This window comes from Scomber japonicus, chromosome 12 (assembly GCF_027409825.1).
Source record: "Scomber japonicus isolate fScoJap1 chromosome 12, fScoJap1.pri, whole genome shotgun sequence".
Lineage (NCBI taxonomy): Eukaryota > Metazoa > Chordata > Actinopteri > Scombriformes > Scombridae > Scomber > Scomber japonicus.
The window spans coordinates 580,001-593,956 of record NC_070589.1 but is presented as its reverse complement, the minus strand read 5'-3'; the positions used below and the strand labels follow the sequence as shown (position 1 = coordinate 593,956).

The window sequence follows — 13,956 nt, the reverse complement described above, 5'->3', positions numbered from 1 at the left end:
TCCCTCTCAGCTGTCACCAAAGGAGGGCGCTGTTGCTCCATCACCGCACACAGGGCTTTGAGGAACAAAAGCTGCAATCATTCCAGCTGTGTCTGAATGCACGCCAGAGAGGTGGCACTGAGACGCCTCACTTTCCAAGTAGTTTTTAGGGTTCCAGTTCTCACTGTTACAGCCTGTAAAAAGCCTGCAATCATCCCGCATGTACTCAAATGGCCTGAGGAACAAGGTTGCAGTCCTTCCAGCTGTGTGTTTCTCCGCAGAAAAAAAAAACTATTCCTATCAAAGTACTGTTAAAGGATAGCATGTGTTTGATGGCTGAGACACCATTATCCGCCACTCAGCTGGTGTGAGCAACTGTCAGTGGTGTCACAGCATGTTTAAATGGGCTTTCTGCGGCCTGTTTCGTAGCTTACGGCCATACCACCCTGAACAAGCCCGATCTCGTCTGATCTGGGAAGCTAAGCAGGGTCGGGCCTGGTTAGTACTTGGATGGGAGACCGCCTGGGAATACCAGGTGCTGTAAGCTTTTTTTCCCTCTCAGCTGTCACCAAAGGAGGGCGCTGTTGCTCCATCACCGCACACAGGGCTTTGAGGAACAAAAGCTGCAATCATTCCAGCTGTGTCTGAATGCACGCCAGAGAGGTGGCACTGAGACGCCTCACTTTCCAAGTAGCTTTTAGGGTTCCAGTTCTCACTGTTACAGCCTGTAAAAAGCCTGCAATCATCCCGCATGTACACAAATGGCCTGAGGAACAAGGTTGCAGTCCTTCCAGCTGTGTGTTTCTCCGCAGAAAAAAAAAAACTATTCCTATCAAAGTACTGTTAAAGGATAGCATGTGTTTGATGGCTGAGACACCATTATCCGCCACTCAGCTGGTGTGAGCAACTGTCAGTGGTGTCACAGCATGTTTAAATGGGCTTTCTGCGGCCTGTTTTGTCGCTTACGGCCATACCACCCTGAACACGCCCGATCTCGTCTGATCTCGGAAGCTAAGCAGGGTCGGGCCTGGTTAGTACTTGGATGGGAGACCGCCTGGGAATACCAGGTGCTGTAAGCTTTTTTTCCCTCTCAGCTGTCACCAAAGGAGGGCGCTGTTGCTCCATCACCGCACACAGGGCTTTGAGGAACAAAAGCTGCAATCATTCCAGCTGTGTCTGAATGCACGCCAGAGAGGTGGCACTGAGACGCCTCACTTTCCAAGTAGTTTTTAGGGTTCCAGTTCTCACTGTTACAGCCTGTAAAAAGCCTGCAATCATCCCGCATGTACACAAATGGCCTGAGGAACAAGGTTGCAGTCCTTCCAGCTGTGTGTTTCTCCGCAGAAAAAAAAAAACTATTTCTATCAAAGTACTGTTAAAGGATAGCATGTGTTTGATGGCTGAGACACCATTATCCGCCACTCAGCTGGTGTGAGCAACTGTCAGTGGTGTCACAGCATGTTTAAATGGGCTTTCTGCGGCCTGTTTCGTAGCTTACGGCCATACCACCCTGAACACGCCCGATCTCGTCTGATCGCGGAAGCTAAGCAGGGTCGGGCCTGGTTAGTACTTGGATGGGAGACCGCCTGGGAATACCAGGTGCTGTAAGCTTTTTTTCCCTCTCAGCTGTCACCAAAGGAGGGCGCTGTTGCTCCATCACCGCACACAGGGCTTTGAGGAACAAAAGCTGCAATCATTCCAGCTGTGTCTGAATGCACGCCAGAGAGGTGGCACTGAGACGCCTCACTTTCCAAGTAGTTTTTAGGGTTCCAGTTCTCACTGTTACAGCCTGTAAAAAGCCTGCAATCATCCCGCATGTACACAAATGGCCTGAGGAACAAGGTTGCAGTCCTTCCAGCTGTGTGTTTCTCCGCAGAAAAAAAAAAACTATTCCTATCAAAGTACTGTTAAAGGATAGCATGTGTTTGATGGCTGAGACACCATTATCCACCACTCAGCTGGTGTGAGCAACTGTCAGTGGTGTCACAGCATGTTTAAATGGGCTTTCTGCGGCCTGTTTCGTAGCTTACGGCCATACCACCCTGAACACGCCCGATCTCGTCTGATCTCGGAAGCTAAGCAGGGTCGGGCCTGGTTAGTACTTGGATGGGAGACCGCCTGGGAATACCAGGTGCTGTAAGCTTTTTTTCCCTCTCAGCTGTCACCAAAGGAGGGCGCTGTTGCTCCATCACCGCACACAGGGCTTTGAGGAACAAAAGCTGCAATCATTCCAGCTGTGTCTGAATGCACGCCAGAGAGGTGGCACTGAGACGCCTCACTTTCCAAGTAGTTTTTAGGGTTCCAGTTCTCACTGTTACAGCCTGTAAAAAGCCTGCAATCATCCCGCATGTACTCAAATGGCCTGAGGAACAAGGTTGCAGTCCTTCCAGCTGTGTGTTTCTCCGCAGAAAAAAAAAACTATTCCTATCAAAGTACTGTTAAAGGATAGCATGTGTTTGATGGCTGAGACACCATTATCCGCCACTCAGCTGGTGTGAGCAACTGTCAGTGGTGTCACAGCATGTTTAAATGGGCTTTCTGCGGCCTGTTTCGTAGCTTACGGCCATACCACCCTGAACAAGCCCGATCTCGTCTGATCTGGGAAGCTAAGCAGGGTCGGGCCTGGTTAGTACTTGGATGGGAGACCGCCTGGGAATACCAGGTGCTGTAAGCTTTTTTTCCCTCTCAGCTGTCACCAAAGGAGGGCGCTGTTGCTCCATCACCGCACACAGGGCTTTGAGGAACAAAAGCTGCAATCATTCCAGCTGTGTCTGAATGCACGCCAGAGAGGTGGCACTGAGACGCCTCACTTTCCAAGTAGCTTTTAGGGTTCCAGTTCTCACTGTTACAGCCTGTAAAAAGCCTGCAATCATCCCGCATGTACACAAATGGCCTGAGGAACAAGGTTGCAGTCCTTCCAGCTGTGTGTTTCTCCGCAGAAAAAAAAAAACTATTCCTATCAAAGTACTGTTAAAGGATAGCATGTGTTTGATGGCTGAGACACCATTATCCGCCACTCAGCTGGTGTGAGCAACTGTCAGTGGTGTCACAGCATGTTTAAATGGGCTTTCTGCGGCCTGTTTTGTCGCTTACGGCCATACCACCCTGAACACGCCCGATCTCGTCTGATCTCGGAAGCTAAGCAGGGTCGGGCCTGGTTAGTACTTGGATGGGAGACCGCCTGGGAATACCAGGTGCTGTAAGCTTTTTTTCCCTCTCAGCTGTCACCAAAGGAGGGCGCTGTTGCTCCATCACCGCACACAGGGCTTTGAGGAACAAAAGCTGCAATCATTCCAGCTGTGTCTGAATGCACGCCAGAGAGGTGGCACTGAGACGCCTCACTTTCCAAGTAGTTTTTAGGGTTCCAGTTCTCACTGTTACAGCCTGTAAAAAGCCTGCAATCATCCCGCATGTACACAAATGGCCTGAGGAACAAGGTTGCAGTCCTTCCAGCTGTGTGTTTCTCCGCAGAAAAAAAAAAACTATTTCTATCAAAGTACTGTTAAAGGATAGCATGTGTTTGATGGCTGAGACACCATTATCCGCCACTCAGCTGGTGTGAGCAACTGTCAGTGGTGTCACAGCATGTTTAAATGGGCTTTCTGCGGCCTGTTTCGTAGCTTACGGCCATACCACCCTGAACACGCCCGATCTCGTCTGATCGCGGAAGCTAAGCAGGGTCGGGCCTGGTTAGTACTTGGATGGGAGACCGCCTGGGAATACCAGGTGCTGTAAGCTTTTTTTCCCTCTCAGCTGTCACCAAAGGAGGGCGCTGTTGCTCCATCACCGCACACAGGGCTTTGAGGAACAAAAGCTGCAATCATTCCAGCTGTGTCTGAATGCACGCCAGAGAGGTGGCACTGAGACGCCTCACTTTCCAAGTAGTTTTTAGGGTTCCAGTTCTCACTGTTACAGCCTGTAAAAAGCCTGCAATCATCCCGCATGTACACAAATGGCCTGAGGAACAAGGTTGCAGTCCTTCCAGCTGTGTGTTTCTCCGCAGAAAAAAAAAAACTATTCCTATCAAAGTACTGTTAAAGGATAGCATGTGTTTGATGGCTGAGACACCATTATCCACCACTCAGCTGGTGTGAGCAACTGTCAGTGGTGTCACAGCATGTTTAAATGGGCTTTCTGCGGCCTGTTTCGTAGCTTACGGCCATACCACCCTGAACACGCCCGATCTCGTCTGATCTCGGAAGCTAAGCAGGGTCGGGCCTGGTTAGTACTTGGATGGGAGACCGCCTGGGAATACCAGGTGCTGTAAGCTTTTTTTCCCTCTCAGCTGTCACCAAAGGAGGGCGCTGTTGCTCCATCACCGCACACAGGGCTTTGAGGAACAAAAGCTGCAATCATTCCAGCTGTGTCTGAATGCACGCCAGAGAGGTGGCACTGAGACGCCTCACTTTCCAAGTAGTTTTTAGGGTTCCAGTTCTCACTGTTACAGCCTGTAAAAAGCCTGCAATCATCCCGCATGTACTCAAATGGCCTGAGGAACAAGGTTGCAGTCCTTCCAGCTGTGTGTTTCTCCGCAGAAAAAAAAAACTATTCCTATCAAAGTACTGTTAAAGGATAGCATGTGTTTGATGGCTGAGACACCATTATCCGCCACTCAGCTGGTGTGAGCAACTGTCAGTGGTGTCACAGCATGTTTAAATGGGCTTTCTGCGGCCTGTTTCGTAGCTTACGGCCATACCACCCTGAACAAGCCCGATCTCGTCTGATCTGGGAAGCTAAGCAGGGTCGGGCCTGGTTAGTACTTGGATGGGAGACCGCCTGGGAATACCAGGTGCTGTAAGCTTTTTTTCCCTCTCAGCTGTCACCAAAGGAGGGCGCTGTTGCTCCATCACCGCACACAGGGCTTTGAGGAACAAAAGCTGCAATCATTCCAGCTGTGTCTGAATGCACGCCAGAGAGGTGGCACTGAGACGCCTCACTTTCCAAGTAGCTTTTAGGGTTCCAGTTCTCACTGTTACAGCCTGTAAAAAGCCTGCAATCATCCCGCATGTACACAAATGGCCTGAGGAACAAGGTTGCAGTCCTTCCAGCTGTGTGTTTCTCCGCAGAAAAAAAAAAACTATTCCTATCAAAGTACTGTTAAAGGATAGCATGTGTTTGATGGCTGAGACACCATTATCCGCCACTCAGCTGGTGTGAGCAACTGTCAGTGGTGTCACAGCATGTTTAAATGGGCTTTCTGCGGCCTGTTTTGTCGCTTACGGCCATACCACCCTGAACACGCCCGATCTCGTCTGATCTCGGAAGCTAAGCAGGGTCGGGCCTGGTTAGTACTTGGATGGGAGACCGCCTGGGAATACCAGGTGCTGTAAGCTTTTTTTCCCTCTCAGCTGTCACCAAAGGAGGGCGCTGTTGCTCCATCACCGCACACAGGGCTTTGAGGAACAAAAGCTGCAATCATTCCAGCTGTGTCTGAATGCACGCCAGAGAGGTGGCACTGAGACGCCTCACTTTCCAAGTAGTTTTTAGGGTTCCAGTTCTCACTGTTACAGCCTGTAAAAAGCCTGCAATCATCCCGCATGTACACAAATGGCCTGAGGAACAAGGTTGCAGTCCTTCCAGCTGTGTGTTTCTCCGCAGAAAAAAAAAAACTATTTCTATCAAAGTACTGTTAAAGGATAGCATGTGTTTGATGGCTGAGACACCATTATCCGCCACTCAGCTGGTGTGAGCAACTGTCAGTGGTGTCACAGCATGTTTAAATGGGCTTTCTGCGGCCTGTTTCGTAGCTTACGGCCATACCACCCTGAACACGCCCGATCTCGTCTGATCGCGGAAGCTAAGCAGGGTCGGGCCTGGTTAGTACTTGGATGGGAGACCGCCTGGGAATACCAGGTGCTGTAAGCTTTTTTTCCCTCTCAGCTGTCACCAAAGGAGGGCGCTGTTGCTCCATCACCGCACACAGGGCTTTGAGGAACAAAAGCTGCAATCATTCCAGCTGTGTCTGAATGCACGCCAGAGAGGTGGCACTGAGACGCCTCACTTTCCAAGTAGTTTTTAGGGTTCCAGTTCTCACTGTTACAGCCTGTAAAAAGCCTGCAATCATCCCGCATGTACACAAATGGCCTGAGGAACAAGGTTGCAGTCCTTCCAGCTGTGTGTTTCTCCGCAGAAAAAAAAAAACTATTCCTATCAAAGTACTGTTAAAGGATAGCATGTGTTTGATGGCTGAGACACCATTATCCACCACTCAGCTGGTGTGAGCAACTGTCAGTGGTGTCACAGCATGTTTAAATGGGCTTTCTGCGGCCTGTTTCGTAGCTTACGGCCATACCACCCTGAACACGCCCGATCTCGTCTGATCTCGGAAGCTAAGCAGGGTCGGGCCTGGTTAGTACTTGGATGGGAGACCGCCTGGGAATACCAGGTGCTGTAAGCTTTTTTTCCCTCTCAGCTGTCACCAAAGGAGGGCGCTGTTGCTCCATCACCGCACACAGGGCTTTGAGGAACAAAAGCTGCAATCATTCCAGCTGTGTCTGAATGCACGCCAGAGAGGTGGCACTGAGACGCCTCACTTTCCAAGTAGTTTTTAGGGTTCCAGTTCTCACTGTTACAGCCTGTAAAAAGCCTGCAATCATCCCGCATGTACTCAAATGGCCTGAGGAACAAGGTTGCAGTCCTTCCAGCTGTGTGTTTCTCCGCAGAAAAAAAAAACTATTCCTATCAAAGTACTGTTAAAGGATAGCATGTGTTTGATGGCTGAGACACCATTATCCGCCACTCAGCTGGTGTGAGCAACTGTCAGTGGTGTCACAGCATGTTTAAATGGGCTTTCTGCGGCCTGTTTCGTAGCTTACGGCCATACCACCCTGAACAAGCCCGATCTCGTCTGATCTGGGAAGCTAAGCAGGGTCGGGCCTGGTTAGTACTTGGATGGGAGACCGCCTGGGAATACCAGGTGCTGTAAGCTTTTTTTCCCTCTCAGCTGTCACCAAAGGAGGGCGCTGTTGCTCCATCACCGCACACAGGGCTTTGAGGAACAAAAGCTGCAATCATTCCAGCTGTGTCTGAATGCACGCCAGAGAGGTGGCACTGAGACGCCTCACTTTCCAAGTAGCTTTTAGGGTTCCAGTTCTCACTGTTACAGCCTGTAAAAAGCCTGCAATCATCCCGCATGTACACAAATGGCCTGAGGAACAAGGTTGCAGTCCTTCCAGCTGTGTGTTTCTCCGCAGAAAAAAAAAAACTATTCCTATCAAAGTACTGTTAAAGGATAGCATGTGTTTGATGGCTGAGACACCATTATCCGCCACTCAGCTGGTGTGAGCAACTGTCAGTGGTGTCACAGCATGTTTAAATGGGCTTTCTGCGGCCTGTTTTGTCGCTTACGGCCATACCACCCTGAACACGCCCGATCTCGTCTGATCTCGGAAGCTAAGCAGGGTCGGGCCTGGTTAGTACTTGGATGGGAGACCGCCTGGGAATACCAGGTGCTGTAAGCTTTTTTTCCCTCTCAGCTGTCACCAAAGGAGGGCGCTGTTGCTCCATCACCGCACACAGGGCTTTGAGGAACAAAAGCTGCAATCATTCCAGCTGTGTCTGAATGCACGCCAGAGAGGTGGCACTGAGACGCCTCACTTTCCAAGTAGTTTTTAGGGTTCCAGTTCTCACTGTTACAGCCTGTAAAAAGCCTGCAATCATCCCGCATGTACACAAATGGCCTGAGGAACAAGGTTGCAGTCCTTCCAGCTGTGTGTTTCTCCGCAGAAAAAAAAAAACTATTTCTATCAAAGTACTGTTAAAGGATAGCATGTGTTTGATGGCTGAGACACCATTATCCGCCACTCAGCTGGTGTGAGCAACTGTCAGTGGTGTCACAGCATGTTTAAATGGGCTTTCTGCGGCCTGTTTCGTAGCTTACGGCCATACCACCCTGAACACGCCCGATCTCGTCTGATCGCGGAAGCTAAGCAGGGTCGGGCCTGGTTAGTACTTGGATGGGAGACCGCCTGGGAATACCAGGTGCTGTAAGCTTTTTTTCCCTCTCAGCTGTCACCAAAGGAGGGCGCTGTTGCTCCATCACCGCACACAGGGCTTTGAGGAACAAAAGCTGCAATCATTCCAGCTGTGTCTGAATGCACGCCAGAGAGGTGGCACTGAGACGCCTCACTTTCCAAGTAGTTTTTAGGGTTCCAGTTCTCACTGTTACAGCCTGTAAAAAGCCTGCAATCATCCCGCATGTACACAAATGGCCTGAGGAACAAGGTTGCAGTCCTTCCAGCTGTGTGTTTCTCCGCAGAAAAAAAAAAACTATTCCTATCAAAGTACTGTTAAAGGATAGCATGTGTTTGATGGCTGAGACACCATTATCCACCACTCAGCTGGTGTGAGCAACTGTCAGTGGTGTCACAGCATGTTTAAATGGGCTTTCTGCGGCCTGTTTCGTAGCTTACGGCCATACCACCCTGAACACGCCCGATCTCGTCTGATCTCGGAAGCTAAGCAGGGTCGGGCCTGGTTAGTACTTGGATGGGAGACCGCCTGGGAATACCAGGTGCTGTAAGCTTTTTTTCCCTCTCAGCTGTCACCAAAGGAGGGCGCTGTTGCTCCATCACCGCACACAGGGCTTTGAGGAACAAAAGCTGCAATCATTCCAGCTGTGTCTGAATGCACGCCAGAGAGGTGGCACTGAGACGCCTCACTTTCCAAGTAGTTTTTAGGGTTCCAGTTCTCACTGTTACAGCCTGTAAAAAGCCTGCAATCATCCCGCATGTACTCAAATGGCCTGAGGAACAAGGTTGCAGTCCTTCCAGCTGTGTGTTTCTCCGCAGAAAAAAAAAACTATTCCTATCAAAGTACTGTTAAAGGATAGCATGTGTTTGATGGCTGAGACACCATTATCCGCCACTCAGCTGGTGTGAGCAACTGTCAGTGGTGTCACAGCATGTTTAAATGGGCTTTCTGCGGCCTGTTTCGTAGCTTACGGCCATACCACCCTGAACAAGCCCGATCTCGTCTGATCTGGGAAGCTAAGCAGGGTCGGGCCTGGTTAGTACTTGGATGGGAGACCGCCTGGGAATACCAGGTGCTGTAAGCTTTTTTTCCCTCTCAGCTGTCACCAAAGGAGGGCGCTGTTGCTCCATCACCGCACACAGGGCTTTGAGGAACAAAAGCTGCAATCATTCCAGCTGTGTCTGAATGCACGCCAGAGAGGTGGCACTGAGACGCCTCACTTTCCAAGTAGCTTTTAGGGTTCCAGTTCTCACTGTTACAGCCTGTAAAAAGCCTGCAATCATCCCGCATGTACACAAATGGCCTGAGGAACAAGGTTGCAGTCCTTCCAGCTGTGTGTTTCTCCGCAGAAAAAAAAAAACTATTCCTATCAAAGTACTGTTAAAGGATAGCATGTGTTTGATGGCTGAGACACCATTATCCGCCACTCAGCTGGTGTGAGCAACTGTCAGTGGTGTCACAGCATGTTTAAATGGGCTTTCTGCGGCCTGTTTTGTCGCTTACGGCCATACCACCCTGAACACGCCCGATCTCGTCTGATCTCGGAAGCTAAGCAGGGTCGGGCCTGGTTAGTACTTGGATGGGAGACCGCCTGGGAATACCAGGTGCTGTAAGCTTTTTTTCCCTCTCAGCTGTCACCAAAGGAGGGCGCTGTTGCTCCATCACCGCACACAGGGCTTTGAGGAACAAAAGCTGCAATCATTCCAGCTGTGTCTGAATGCACGCCAGAGAGGTGGCACTGAGACGCCTCACTTTCCAAGTAGTTTTTAGGGTTCCAGTTCTCACTGTTACAGCCTGTAAAAAGCCTGCAATCATCCCGCATGTACACAAATGGCCTGAGGAACAAGGTTGCAGTCCTTCCAGCTGTGTGTTTCTCCGCAGAAAAAAAAAAACTATTTCTATCAAAGTACTGTTAAAGGATAGCATGTGTTTGATGGCTGAGACACCATTATCCGCCACTCAGCTGGTGTGAGCAACTGTCAGTGGTGTCACAGCATGTTTAAATGGGCTTTCTGCGGCCTGTTTCGTCGCTTACGGCCATACCACCCTGAACACGCCCGATCTCGTCTGATCTCGGAAGCTAAGCAGGGTCGGGCCTGGTTAGTACTTGGATGGGAGACCGCCTGGGAATACCAGGTGCTGTAAGCTTTTTTTCCCTCTCAGCTGTCACCAAAGGAGGGCGCTGTTGCTCCATCACCGCACACAGGGCTTTGAGGAACAAAAGCTGCAATCATTCCAGCTGTGTCTGAATGCACGCCAGAGAGGTGGCACTGAGACGCCTCACTTTCCAAGTAGTTTTTAGGGTTCCAGTTCTCACTGTTACAGCCTGTAAAAAGCCTGCAATCATCCCGCATGTACACAAATGGCCTGAGGAACAAGGTTGCAGTCCTTCCAGCTGTGTGTTTCTCCGCAGAAAAAAAACAACTATTCCTATCAAAGTACTGTTAAAGGATAGCATGTGTTTGATGGCTGAGACACCATTATCCGCCACTCAGCTGGTGTGAGCAACTGTCAGTGGTGTCACAGCATGTTTAAATGGGCTTTCTGCGGCCTGTTTCATCGCTTACGGCCATACCACCCTGAACACGCCCGATCTCGTCTGATCTCGGAAGCTAAGCAGGGTCGGGCCTGGTTAGTACTTGGATGGGAGACCGCCTGGGAATACCAGGTGCTGTAAGCTTTTTTTCCCTCTCAGCTGTCACCAAAGGAGGGCGCTGTTGCTCCATCACCGCACACAGGGCTTTGAGGAACAAAAGCTGCAATCATTCCAGCTGTGTCTGAATGCACGCCAGAGAGGTGGCACTGAGACGCCTCACTTTCCAAGTAGTTTTTAGGGTTCCAGTTCTCACTGTTACAGCCTGTAAAAAGCCTGCAATCATCCCGCATGTACACAAATGGCCTGAGGAACAAGGTTGCAGTCCTTCCAGCTGTGTGTTTCTCCGCAGAAAAAAAAAAACTATTCCTATCAAAGTACTGTTAAAGGATAGCATGTGTTTGATGGCTGAGACACCATTATCCGCCACTCAGCTGGTGTGAGCAACTGTCAGTGGTGTCACAGCATGTTTAAATGGGCTTTCTGCGGCCTGTTTCGTCGCTTACGGCCATACCACCCTGAACACGCCCGATCTCGTCTGATCTCGGAAGCTAAGCAGGGTCGGGCCTGGTTAGTACTTGGATGGGAGACCGCCTGGGAATACCAGGTGCTGTAAGCTTTTTTTCCCTCTCAGCTGTCACCAAAGGAGGGCGCTGTTGCTCCATCACCGCACACAGGGCTTTGAGGAACAAAAGCTGCAATCATTCCAGCTGTGTCTGAATGCACGCCAGAGAGGTGGCACTGAGACGCCTCACTTTCCAAGTAGTTTTTAGGGTTCCAGTTCTCACTGTTACAGCCTGTAAAAAGCCTGCAATCATCCCGCATGTACACAAATGGCCTGAGGAACAAGGTTGCAGTCCTTCCAGCTGTGTGTTTCTCCGCAGAAAAAAAACAACTATTCCTATCAAAGTACTGTTAAAGGATAGCATGTGTTTGATGGCTGAGACACCATTATCCGCCACTCAGCTGGTGTGAGCAACTGTCAGTGGTGTCACAGCATGTTTAAATGGGCTTTCTGCGGCCTGTTTCGTAGCTTACGGCCATACCACCCTGAACACGCCCAATCTCGTCTGATCTCGGAAGCTAAGCAGGGTCGGGCCTGGTTAGTACTTGGATGGGAGACCGCCTGGGAATACCAGGTGCTGTAAGCTTTTTTTCCCTCTCAGCTGTCACCAAAGGAGGGCGCTGTTGCTCCATCACCGCACACAGGGCTTTGAGGAACAAAAGCTGCAATCATTCCAGCTGTGTCTGAATGCACGCCAGAGAGGTGGCACTGAGACGCCTCACTTTCCAAGTAGTTTTTAGGGTTCCAGTTCTCACTGTTACAGCCTGTAAAAATCCTGCAATCATCCCGCATGTACACAAATGGCCTGAGGAACAAGGTTGCAGTCCTTCCAGCTGTGTGTTTCTCCGCAGAAAAAAAAAACTATTCCTATCAAAGTACTTTTAAAGGATAGCATGTGTTTGATGGCTGAGACACCATTATCCGCCACTCAGCTGGTGTGAGCAACTGTCAGTGGTGTCACAGCATGTTTAAATGGGCTTTCTGCGGCCTGTTTCGTAGCTTACGGCCATACCACCCTGAACACGCCCGATCTCGTCTGATCTCGGAAGCTAAGCAGGGTCGGGCCTGGTTAGTACTTGGATGGGAGACCGCCTGGGAATACCAGGTGCTGTAAGCTTTTTTTCCCTCTCAGCTGTCACCAAAGGAGGGCGCTGTTGCTCCATCACCGCACACAGGGCTTTGAGGAACAAAAGCTGCAATCATTCCAGCTGTGTCTGAATGCACGCCAGAGAGGTGGCACTGAGACGCCTCACTTTCCAAGTAGTTTTTAGGGTTCCAGTTCTCACTGTTACAGCCTGTAAAAAGCCTGCAATCATCCCGCATGTACACAAATGGCCTGAGGAACAAGGTTGCAGTCCTTCCAGCTGTGTGTTTCTCCGCAGAAAAAAAAAACTATTCCTATCAAAGTACTGTTAAAGGATAGCATGTGTTTGATGGCTGAGACACCATTATCCGCCACTCAGCTGGTGTGAGCAACTGTCAGTGGTGTCACAGCATGTTTAAATGGGCTTTCTGCGGCCTGTTTCGTCGCTTACGGCCATACCACCCTGAACACGCCCAATCTCGTCTGATCTCGGAAGCTAAGCAGGGTCGGGCCTGGTTAGTACTTGGATGGGAGACCGCCTGGGAAATACCAGGTGCTGTAAGCTTTTTTTCCCTCTCAGCTGTCACCAAAGGAGGGCGCTGTTGCTCCATCACCGCACACAGGGCTTTGAGGAACAAAAGCTGCAATCATTCCAGCTGTGTCTGAATGCACGCCAGAGAGGTGGCACTGAGACGCCTCACTTTCCAAGTAGTTTTTAGGGTTCCAGTTCTCACTGTTACAGCCTGTAAAAAGCCTGCAATCATCCCGCATGTACACAAATGGCCTGAGGAACAAGGTTGCAGTCCTTCCAGCTGTGTGTTTCTCCGCAGAAAAAAAAAAACTATTCCTATCAAAGTACTGTTAAAGGATAGCATGTGTTTGATGGCTGAGACACCATTATCCGCCACTCAGCTGGTGTGAGCAACTGTCAGTGGTGTCACAGCATGTTTAAATGGGCTTTCTGCGGCCTGTTTCGTAGCTTACGGCCATACCACCCTGAACACGCCCGATCTCGTCTGATCTCGGAAGCTAAGCAGGGTCGGGCCTGGTTAGTACTTGGATGGGAGACCGCCTGGGAATACCAGGTGCTGTAAGCTTTTTTTCCCTGTCAGCTGTCACCAAAGGAGGGCGCTGTTGCTCCATCACCGCACACAGGGCTTTGAGGAACAAAAGCTGCAATCATTCCAGCTGTGTCTGAATGCACGCCAGAGAGGTGGCACTGAGACGCCTCACTTTCCAAGTAGTTTTTAGGGTTCCAGTTCTCACTGTTACAGCCTGTAAAAAGCCTGCAATCATCCCGCATGTACACAAATGGCCTGAGGAACAAGGTTGCAGTCCTTCCAGCTGTGTGTTTCTCCGCAGAAAAAAAAACTATTCCTATCAAAGTACTGTTAAAGGATAGCATGTGTTTGATGGCTGAGACACCATTATCCGCCACTCAGCTGGTGTGAGCAACTGTCAGTGGTGTCACAGCATGTTTAAATGGGCTTTCTGCGGCCTGTTTCGTAGCTTACGGCCATACCACCCTGAACACGCCCGATCTCGTCTGATCTCGGTAGCTAAGCAGGGTCGGGCCTGGTTAGTACTTGGATGGGAGACCGCCTGGGAATACCAGGTGCTGTAAGCTTTTTTTCCCTCTCAGCTGTCACCAAAGGAGGGCGCTGTTGCTCCATCACCGCACACAGGGCTTTGAGGAACAAAAGCTGCAATCATTCCAGCTGTGTCTGAATGCACGCCAGAGAGGTGGCACTGAGACGCCTCACT

General features: G+C 50.2%; 26 non-coding genes across 26 annotated transcripts; all 26 read left to right on the top strand.

The window, feature by feature from the left end:
• Nucleotides 1-407: 407 nt before the first annotated feature.
• On the top strand, nucleotides 408-526 carry LOC128369934 (5S ribosomal RNA). Its single transcript, XR_008322095.1, has one exon. It is a non-coding gene; the product is annotated as a 5S ribosomal RNA (ribosomal RNA).
• Nucleotides 527-939: 413 nt separating this feature from the next.
• Nucleotides 940-1,058, top strand: LOC128370357 (5S ribosomal RNA). Its single transcript, XR_008322464.1, has one exon. It is a non-coding gene; the product is annotated as a 5S ribosomal RNA (ribosomal RNA).
• A 413-nt stretch (nucleotides 1,059-1,471) lies between these two features.
• LOC128370679 (5S ribosomal RNA) lies at nucleotides 1,472-1,590 on the top strand. The gene has a single exon (XR_008322765.1). It is a non-coding gene; the product is annotated as a 5S ribosomal RNA (ribosomal RNA).
• Nucleotides 1,591-2,003: 413 nt separating this feature from the next.
• LOC128370356 (5S ribosomal RNA) lies at nucleotides 2,004-2,122 on the top strand. The gene has a single exon (XR_008322463.1). It is a non-coding gene; the product is annotated as a 5S ribosomal RNA (ribosomal RNA).
• A 412-nt stretch (nucleotides 2,123-2,534) lies between these two features.
• LOC128369933 (5S ribosomal RNA) lies at nucleotides 2,535-2,653 on the top strand. Its single transcript, XR_008322094.1, has one exon. It is a non-coding gene; the product is annotated as a 5S ribosomal RNA (ribosomal RNA).
• A 413-nt stretch (nucleotides 2,654-3,066) lies between these two features.
• Nucleotides 3,067-3,185, top strand: LOC128370355 (5S ribosomal RNA). Its single transcript, XR_008322462.1, has one exon. It is a non-coding gene; the product is annotated as a 5S ribosomal RNA (ribosomal RNA).
• Nucleotides 3,186-3,598: 413 nt separating this feature from the next.
• Nucleotides 3,599-3,717, top strand: LOC128370678 (5S ribosomal RNA). The gene has a single exon (XR_008322764.1). It is a non-coding gene; the product is annotated as a 5S ribosomal RNA (ribosomal RNA).
• A 413-nt stretch (nucleotides 3,718-4,130) lies between these two features.
• Nucleotides 4,131-4,249, top strand: LOC128370354 (5S ribosomal RNA). The gene has a single exon (XR_008322461.1). It is a non-coding gene; the product is annotated as a 5S ribosomal RNA (ribosomal RNA).
• Nucleotides 4,250-4,661: 412 nt separating this feature from the next.
• LOC128369931 (5S ribosomal RNA) lies at nucleotides 4,662-4,780 on the top strand. Its single transcript, XR_008322092.1, has one exon. It is a non-coding gene; the product is annotated as a 5S ribosomal RNA (ribosomal RNA).
• A 413-nt stretch (nucleotides 4,781-5,193) lies between these two features.
• Nucleotides 5,194-5,312, top strand: LOC128370353 (5S ribosomal RNA). The gene has a single exon (XR_008322460.1). It is a non-coding gene; the product is annotated as a 5S ribosomal RNA (ribosomal RNA).
• A 413-nt stretch (nucleotides 5,313-5,725) lies between these two features.
• On the top strand, nucleotides 5,726-5,844 carry LOC128370677 (5S ribosomal RNA). The gene has a single exon (XR_008322763.1). It is a non-coding gene; the product is annotated as a 5S ribosomal RNA (ribosomal RNA).
• A 413-nt stretch (nucleotides 5,845-6,257) lies between these two features.
• LOC128370352 (5S ribosomal RNA) lies at nucleotides 6,258-6,376 on the top strand. Its single transcript, XR_008322459.1, has one exon. It is a non-coding gene; the product is annotated as a 5S ribosomal RNA (ribosomal RNA).
• A 412-nt stretch (nucleotides 6,377-6,788) lies between these two features.
• Nucleotides 6,789-6,907, top strand: LOC128369930 (5S ribosomal RNA). Its single transcript, XR_008322091.1, has one exon. It is a non-coding gene; the product is annotated as a 5S ribosomal RNA (ribosomal RNA).
• Nucleotides 6,908-7,320: 413 nt separating this feature from the next.
• On the top strand, nucleotides 7,321-7,439 carry LOC128370351 (5S ribosomal RNA). Its single transcript, XR_008322458.1, has one exon. It is a non-coding gene; the product is annotated as a 5S ribosomal RNA (ribosomal RNA).
• Nucleotides 7,440-7,852: 413 nt separating this feature from the next.
• Nucleotides 7,853-7,971, top strand: LOC128370676 (5S ribosomal RNA). The gene has a single exon (XR_008322762.1). It is a non-coding gene; the product is annotated as a 5S ribosomal RNA (ribosomal RNA).
• A 413-nt stretch (nucleotides 7,972-8,384) lies between these two features.
• LOC128370349 (5S ribosomal RNA) lies at nucleotides 8,385-8,503 on the top strand. The gene has a single exon (XR_008322456.1). It is a non-coding gene; the product is annotated as a 5S ribosomal RNA (ribosomal RNA).
• Nucleotides 8,504-8,915: 412 nt separating this feature from the next.
• Nucleotides 8,916-9,034, top strand: LOC128369929 (5S ribosomal RNA). The gene has a single exon (XR_008322090.1). It is a non-coding gene; the product is annotated as a 5S ribosomal RNA (ribosomal RNA).
• Nucleotides 9,035-9,447: 413 nt separating this feature from the next.
• LOC128370347 (5S ribosomal RNA) lies at nucleotides 9,448-9,566 on the top strand. Its single transcript, XR_008322455.1, has one exon. It is a non-coding gene; the product is annotated as a 5S ribosomal RNA (ribosomal RNA).
• Nucleotides 9,567-9,979: 413 nt separating this feature from the next.
• LOC128370346 (5S ribosomal RNA) lies at nucleotides 9,980-10,098 on the top strand. The gene has a single exon (XR_008322454.1). It is a non-coding gene; the product is annotated as a 5S ribosomal RNA (ribosomal RNA).
• A 413-nt stretch (nucleotides 10,099-10,511) lies between these two features.
• Nucleotides 10,512-10,630, top strand: LOC128370345 (5S ribosomal RNA). Its single transcript, XR_008322453.1, has one exon. It is a non-coding gene; the product is annotated as a 5S ribosomal RNA (ribosomal RNA).
• Nucleotides 10,631-11,043: 413 nt separating this feature from the next.
• On the top strand, nucleotides 11,044-11,162 carry LOC128370344 (5S ribosomal RNA). Its single transcript, XR_008322452.1, has one exon. It is a non-coding gene; the product is annotated as a 5S ribosomal RNA (ribosomal RNA).
• A 413-nt stretch (nucleotides 11,163-11,575) lies between these two features.
• Nucleotides 11,576-11,694, top strand: LOC128370670 (5S ribosomal RNA). The gene has a single exon (XR_008322757.1). It is a non-coding gene; the product is annotated as a 5S ribosomal RNA (ribosomal RNA).
• Nucleotides 11,695-12,106: 412 nt separating this feature from the next.
• LOC128370343 (5S ribosomal RNA) lies at nucleotides 12,107-12,225 on the top strand. Its single transcript, XR_008322451.1, has one exon. It is a non-coding gene; the product is annotated as a 5S ribosomal RNA (ribosomal RNA).
• Nucleotides 12,226-12,637: 412 nt separating this feature from the next.
• Nucleotides 12,638-12,757, top strand: LOC128369908 (5S ribosomal RNA). Its single transcript, XR_008322072.1, has one exon. It is a non-coding gene; the product is annotated as a 5S ribosomal RNA (ribosomal RNA).
• A 413-nt stretch (nucleotides 12,758-13,170) lies between these two features.
• Nucleotides 13,171-13,289, top strand: LOC128370342 (5S ribosomal RNA). The gene has a single exon (XR_008322450.1). It is a non-coding gene; the product is annotated as a 5S ribosomal RNA (ribosomal RNA).
• A 411-nt stretch (nucleotides 13,290-13,700) lies between these two features.
• Nucleotides 13,701-13,819, top strand: LOC128370514 (5S ribosomal RNA). Its single transcript, XR_008322611.1, has one exon. It is a non-coding gene; the product is annotated as a 5S ribosomal RNA (ribosomal RNA).
• Nucleotides 13,820-13,956: the final 137 nt, after the last annotated feature.